Source organism: Microtus ochrogaster, unplaced genomic scaffold (genome assembly GCF_000317375.1).
Source record: "Microtus ochrogaster isolate Prairie Vole_2 unplaced genomic scaffold, MicOch1.0 UNK31, whole genome shotgun sequence".
Classification (NCBI taxonomy): Eukaryota; Metazoa; Chordata; class Mammalia; order Rodentia; family Cricetidae; genus Microtus; species Microtus ochrogaster.
In genome coordinates this window covers 2,410,249-2,416,845 of record NW_004949129.1, presented here as the reverse complement: position 1 = coordinate 2,416,845, position 6,597 = coordinate 2,410,249, and the positions used below count along the sequence as shown (strand labels likewise).

General features: G+C 49.0%; 1 protein-coding gene across 1 annotated transcript in view; it reads right to left on the bottom strand.

Annotated features, from left to right (window-relative positions):
• The window catches only part of Plxdc1 (plexin domain containing 1), a 55,651-nt gene that overhangs the window by 40,674 nt on the left and 8,380 nt on the right, over positions 1-6,597 (bottom strand). The gene's annotated exons all lie outside the window — the stretch shown is intronic.

Sequence of the window (6,597 nt, the reverse complement as noted above, 5' to 3'; positions counted from 1 at the left end):
AAAAAAAAACCAAAAAAAAAAAAAAACCAGAAAAGTCGGTAGTAGACTCTTCTCCAAGGAAGATACACAAATAGCCAATCAAAACACAGGAAAACTTTCAGCATCATTAGTCACTGGGGAAACTGACGTCAAAACAGCATTGTGAGTTGGGAGTCAGCATATCTGTAATCCCAGTACGCAGGAGTCTGATGCAGGAGGACAGCATGCTTGACTACAGGCTATAGTAAGCTCCTGTGTTGACTACAGGATGGGATTCTGACTAAGCAAGCAAGCAGACATCCTGCGGGGAGGAGAGCTTGCTATGAAAGCAAGAAGACCTGAGTTCAAATCCCCAGCAACCACATACAAGCAGGGCAGGGCCATGCCCTGGTAATCAGAGCTGAAGAGCGGAGATAGGTGGGTCCTGCTAGCCTAGCCCAACAAGAAGCTTTGGGTTTAGTGAGAGATCTTGTCTCGTAGGTGGGCAATCGGCAGCCCTGGGTGAACGCTGCTTAGGGCAGAAACAGGTGAGAAATAGACACAGACTCCCTAGAGACCCTGGCACCAGGTAAATGGAGCAGAGGTCCTTCGGGGCTACCTGAGTCCACCCGGGATGGGTTCTCCTCTCTAACACCACTGGGGACCACGAGGGATGGGGAGCCCCTCCTTCCTTTGCTCCCTCAGAGGAGGAGGAGTACCTGCTGCAGGCAGGCAAGGATCACAAAACAGCCTGGCTCTAAGAAGGGAGGAGACAAGCAATACAAAGGGACACAGGTACTGCAGTGCGGGTGCCAAGCAACACGAGGCAAAAATAAGACCGTTCCTTCTGGTTCATCTCAGCACCACAGCTGCCAGAAAACAGCCATATCGAGAGCGTTCTCTGCACCCAGAAGCAACCTAAGATTCTCCCCCCAAGCCTCCAGGGACCAGGACTCAAGCCTCTTCACTGTCCAGGCTATAATCTCCTAGGCTTCTCTGGGTTCTAGAGGGCCACAGAAAGGGATGCAAGCCAGAAGACAGCCTGCAAGATCCCCAGAGCCCTGGCTCTGGTCCCCGGCTGTCATGGGTTTCTTTTAGTGCAGCTGCTTTCCCGCCTCCATCCTTGGCAGAGGCCCCCTGTGCCTGACTCAGCCCAGCCCACAGAGGGCCCACAGGGCTGGCAGCTGAGCCACTGATTCACTGGAGCCTTGAGCCCTAGGGTTTATATTTGTCCAGGCAGCTGCACCTAGCGTGGGACAGGTCCCACTCCGGCCCACTAAGGATGCGCTGACTCCTTCCTGATGTAGCATCTGAAACATATTTCAGAGAGATTTCATCCTAAGCCTTCACCTCCCACTTCTTAGACAGAGCAGGGGACAACCCCACAGAGGAATCGTCTCTCAGATGGCCTTGTTCTGCAGTGTGGCCTCTTTTTAAAAAAATTGATTCATTTGTTTGTTTTTTTGAGACAGAGTTCTTTGTGTATCTCTGGCTGCCCTGGAACTCAGTCTGTAGACCAGGCTGGCCTCAAACTCAGACATCTGCCTGCTTCTGCCTCCATAGTGCTGAGACAAAAGGCATATGCCAGCTGGGCGGTGGTGTCGCATGTCTTTAATCCCAGCACTCGGGAGGCAAAGGCACGAGGATCTCTGAGTTCAAGGCCAACCTGGTCTACAAGAGCTAGTTCCAGGACAGGCTCCAAAGCTACAGAGAAACCTTGTCTCCAAAAACAAAACAAAAACAAAAAAATGCATGTACCACCATGCCTAGCTGCAGTGTGACCTCTTGGTGAGTGGTTGTGAGAGGGGTCATGAAGCCTCCAGACGGTAGTAGTCACGTGCTCAAGTATTTCCAACGTGCCACATTTTCCTGGCTACCACCCTGGCCACTGTTAGCTATTTCTTTCAGGAAGTTTGAGACAAGATCTCACTTTTTGTTCTAGAATTTACTATGTAGTCCAGACTGTCTTTGAACTAGTAGTAATCCTCCTGCCTCAGCCTTCTGAGTGCTGGGATTACATGTGTGAACTATCACACCTCATTTTTTGTTTTTAGTATTAAGTATTCAACTTTGGGTCTCCCATGCCACTGAATAATATACCTAACTCTTTTTTAACCATTTTATTTTATTTTTTGAGATAGGGTCTCTCTACCCAGCCATGGTGGCCATGAAACTCAGGCTAGCCTCGAATTCATAGAGATCCTCCTGCCTCTGCCTTCTGAGTGCTGGGATTCAGACCTGTACCACCACACCGGTCCAGTTTTGAGACTAAGTTGCCCAGGCTAGCCTTGAAATCACCCTGTACCCCTCTCAGGCCTTGACTCTGTGATCTCCCTATCCCAGCATGCCTCACCATTATAAAGCTGGCTGGAGAGACTGCGGAGATGGCTCTGCGGTGAAATGCATATGAATTCCTCCAGACCTGAGTGGGGTTCCCAGCACCCACATTCACTGACTCATAACTACCTGTAATTGCAGCTTCGGGGGATCTGACACCCTGTTCTGGCCTCTGAGGACACCTGCACACTTATGCCATAGACTCTCAGAGACACACTCACATACACATAAATACAAAATAAATGAAAAACAAATCTCATTTAAAAACTTCAAAATTGGGGGTGGAGAGATGGCTCAGAGGTTAAGAGCATTGCCTGCTCTTCCAACGGTTCTGAGTTCAATTCCCAGCAACCTCATGGTGGCTCACAACCATCTGTAACGGGGTCTGGTGCCCTCTTCTGGCCTGCAGGCATACACACAGACAGAATATTGCATACATAATAAATTTTAAAAAAAACAAACAAACTCAAAATCACCTGGACATCTTAGATCCCAGAAGCTCTCATACCCAGACAACCACATGCAGAGATTTGTTACTTATCTCCTTTTTCATGGGAGCGATAATGGAACCCAGGGTCTCACACACATGCTGGGCAAATGCTCCCCCATTGAGCTATGCCCCTACCCCAAGTGCAGGCTTTTAGTTTTTGAAATTATTTCATCTTATTTATGCGTACAGGTACTTTGCCTGCACGTATGTCTGTGTACCACATGTGTGTCTGGTGCCTACGGAAGCCAGAGCAGCATCAGATCCCTGGAAAATGGAATTACAGACGGTTGTGAACTGCTTTGTGGATACTTGTGACAGTACCCAGGTCCCCTGGAAGAGCAGCCGGCGCCCTGATGTTCTCTCCAGCCCCTTGTGGGGTACTGAGAGGAATCCCAGGCTTCAGTGCTACTGAACTAACCTTCCCGGAGTGGAGCCGAGGAATGTGACTTTGTTTTTAAGCCCTGGTGTTACTGAATCCCCGGGGCTCACTGAATGCCGCTGCTCCTTCCACACACCCACAGATAATTGCTTCCAGAAGTCTTTGTCTCTTGCTTACTTCCTGTGATGTGCAGACTGGGACTCAGGCCCTCTGACCACCACATCCGGCCCCTGAGCAGGTGTTAGTTATTTAATCCAGAGTCCGAGAAAGCAGCGAAGAATGGGGTAAGCTAATGGGAGTCCCGTCCTTAGGGACATCTCATGGTCTGACTGTCCACTCTACTGCTGTAGGAAGTCTTACAGCCAGAGGTTATGTCCCCTGGGCGTGACCTCTTATACTATATATGCTGATGTAGAGCATGTGTCTGGCCTCTCTGTTCTGGTTGCGGGATTCGGTTTCTGGTCTCCGTTCAAGCAAAGGATTCTGATTTGTGAGTCTACCCCTAAATAAACAACCGTCTATGTCTCAATTCTGCGCTAGTGTGGGATTTCTTTTAAGCACACTACCATTCTTCCACACCTCCCCTACTCCTCAGTTCTGAGTGTTTCAGAAAGCAAGACAGAATGGGAAGAAGAAGCAGGCTTGGAGAATCCACCTCGGGGCTGGGATGAGGGCCTGTTGAGCGAGCCATTTACTTCAGGCACAGTGATAAGGGAACCAAAAAGTTCAGGAGTTGTTGAGAAGAACATCTTAATATGGAATTTTAAAAATCAGCGTTCGAGCCAGGCAGTGGTGGCACACGCCTTTAATCCCAGCACTTGGGAGGCAGAGGCAGGCGGATCTCTGTGAGTCCAAGGCCAGCCTGGTCTACAGAGCAGTTCCAGGATAGTCAGGGCTACACAGAGAAACCCTGTGTTGAAAAACAAAACAAACAAAAAAAAAAATCAACATTAGTTAGTGCCAAATGCTGGTGATATTTTGATGAATGAAATTTTAAAATGTTAAATAATGACAGAATCAGTCATGATACCAAAGTATTTCAGAGACTGAGGTAAAAGCAAAGCAGAGTCAGAAATGACGCAGGGATACCAACAACAACAAACCCTCAAAGCTTATGAAATACCTTTAGAGAGAAAAGATGCTTTATCCTTGACGCAGGAACAAGAACGAGGACTTATGTATTTAATATTTATTTAATATATATTTAATAAAAAGGCATTAGAAATTTAAAACATGGCTAGGTGTGTGTAATAAGACCCAAGACCTTAGCACAACTGACTCCATGATGGAAGTAACATTCAGGCCACGAAACTCAACACATAAATAGTACCACCCGTCAAAACAAAAACAAAGGCCTAATCCATCAACGTCCATAGTTCTGGGAAAGTCTCTAAATGTACTGACCTTGGCTTCTGGCTTCTGTGGTTCTGTTTCTGGCTAACTGCTCTTGTTAACAGAAGGATGTCAACCCAGAGTACGTTTCCATGCTTAAAAGCTCACCCTGAGAAAGGCTCGGTGCTACACTGGGATCCCAAGCATCGAGTGTGGTTGCTGGCTGGTTAATGAAGACTTTCTATGGGCTTAAACCCGTTCCTGTCAGTCTTCTCTGGTGGGCACCCCACACAGTGTGGTGGCTCCGGTTGAAGGCTAGCCCGTCCTATATCACAATCCCAGGCCAACCCAGACAGAACGCAGTAGTGACAGTGACCACTCCAAAAGCCTTCAGAAGTGTATGACCAGGTCAGGGATAAGAGAGACATTAACCTCAGTTTTCGTTTCTGAGACGGGACTTGCTCTGTAGGCTGGACTGGCCTCACACTCTCAGCAATCCCGCCTCAGCCTAAATCCTAGGATTACAGGCGTGAGCCTGTATGTTATACCAGATCTCTTCCAGGTGGAGACAGGGGTGGATGTGTGCTGAAATGGGGGTCTCAGTGGGTACCCCGGGCTGGTCTTGATTTCTTAGTTATCTTCCTGCCTCAGCCTCCCAAGTGCTGGGATTATAGTTGCGAGCAGCCATGCTCTGTGGTTACAACATATCCCTTCTCAGTGACATTAGAAGAAAATGGTCAGATGCCCTCAAGCTTTGAAAGGGGGAAAAATAATTAATTTATTTATTAGGTTTTTCAAGACAGGGTTTCTCCGTGTGACAGCCCTGGCTGCCCCGGAACTTGCTCTGTAGACCAGGCTGGTCTCTAACTCACAGAGATCCTCCAATGATTAAGAGACAAAGGAGGAAGTGTAGGGTTGCAACCGTGGAGCAGGTAAGCAGTCTGCTAAGTTGAGGCAAATTTTTATATCTATGTATTTGTTTACTTTGAAGACAGGGTCTAAGTAGCCTGGGCTTACTACAGGGTCGAGGATGACCTTGACCTTCTGACCCTTCTACTTCCACCTCTAGCGTGCTAGGATTGCAAGCACGCTCCACCACACCCAGTTTATGCAGTTTTGGGGATTGAACCCAGGGCTTAACGAATGCTAAGTGAGTACTCAATCAACTGGGTCACAGCCCAGCTCCCTTGATGACAACTTTGGCCACACTGAAAATTACATTTGCAGCCAAAGGACAGCAAGTAAGAAAGCTTCCGGAGCCGGGTGGCAGCGGCGAGCACCTTTAATCCCAGCACTCTGGAGGCAGAGGCAGGTGGATCTCTGTGAGTTCGAGGCCAGCCTGGTCTGCAGAGTGAGCTCAAGGCCTATCAAAGCTGCAGGGTGAAACCTGTCTCAAAACCAAACAGACACAAAAAGCTCGCTCATTAGGGAATTAGGAAGCAGACTAATTGGAAAACAATAGCCTAGAGGCAGCCTGCTGGGGAAAAGGTTGGGGACTGTAGGAGTCAGCGGGTCTTCTGTGTTCATTCCTCTATGCTTCTAGGATGATTTCTGGCCTAAGTGGCCCAGGTTGGCCCTGAACTCCAGGGCTCTGCTGATTCTCTCACCTCAGCTTTATACTCGGCTGGGCCCAAAGGCACACGCAGCCACTTCCCACCATCAGCTCCGCCTGATGCTTAGAAGTTTCTGGAAGTTCTTCAAGACAGGAAATAAAGATGCTGCAACGTGCATCCTCCTGTTGCTACTTCTCATTCTGTAGCCTTTCTGCACCCCAAGCCTCCACCCTTCCCTTCCCACCGCACACTCTCTCACACTCCACCCAGACACAAGCCACCCGCAGTGGCAGTCTGCAGGCATGTGAACACAGGATGCAGAATTCCTCAGCCCCGGGTGCAGAGCGCTTCCAACTCACACTCACACGTGGGCACAGAGGCCTCCAACTCACACTCACACGTGGGCACAGAGGCCTCCAACTCACACTCACACATGGGTGCAGAACTCACACGTGGGTGCAGAGGCCTCCAACTCACACTCACACGTGGGTGCAGAACTCACACGTGGGTGCAGAGGCCTCCAACTTACACTCACACATGGGTGCAGA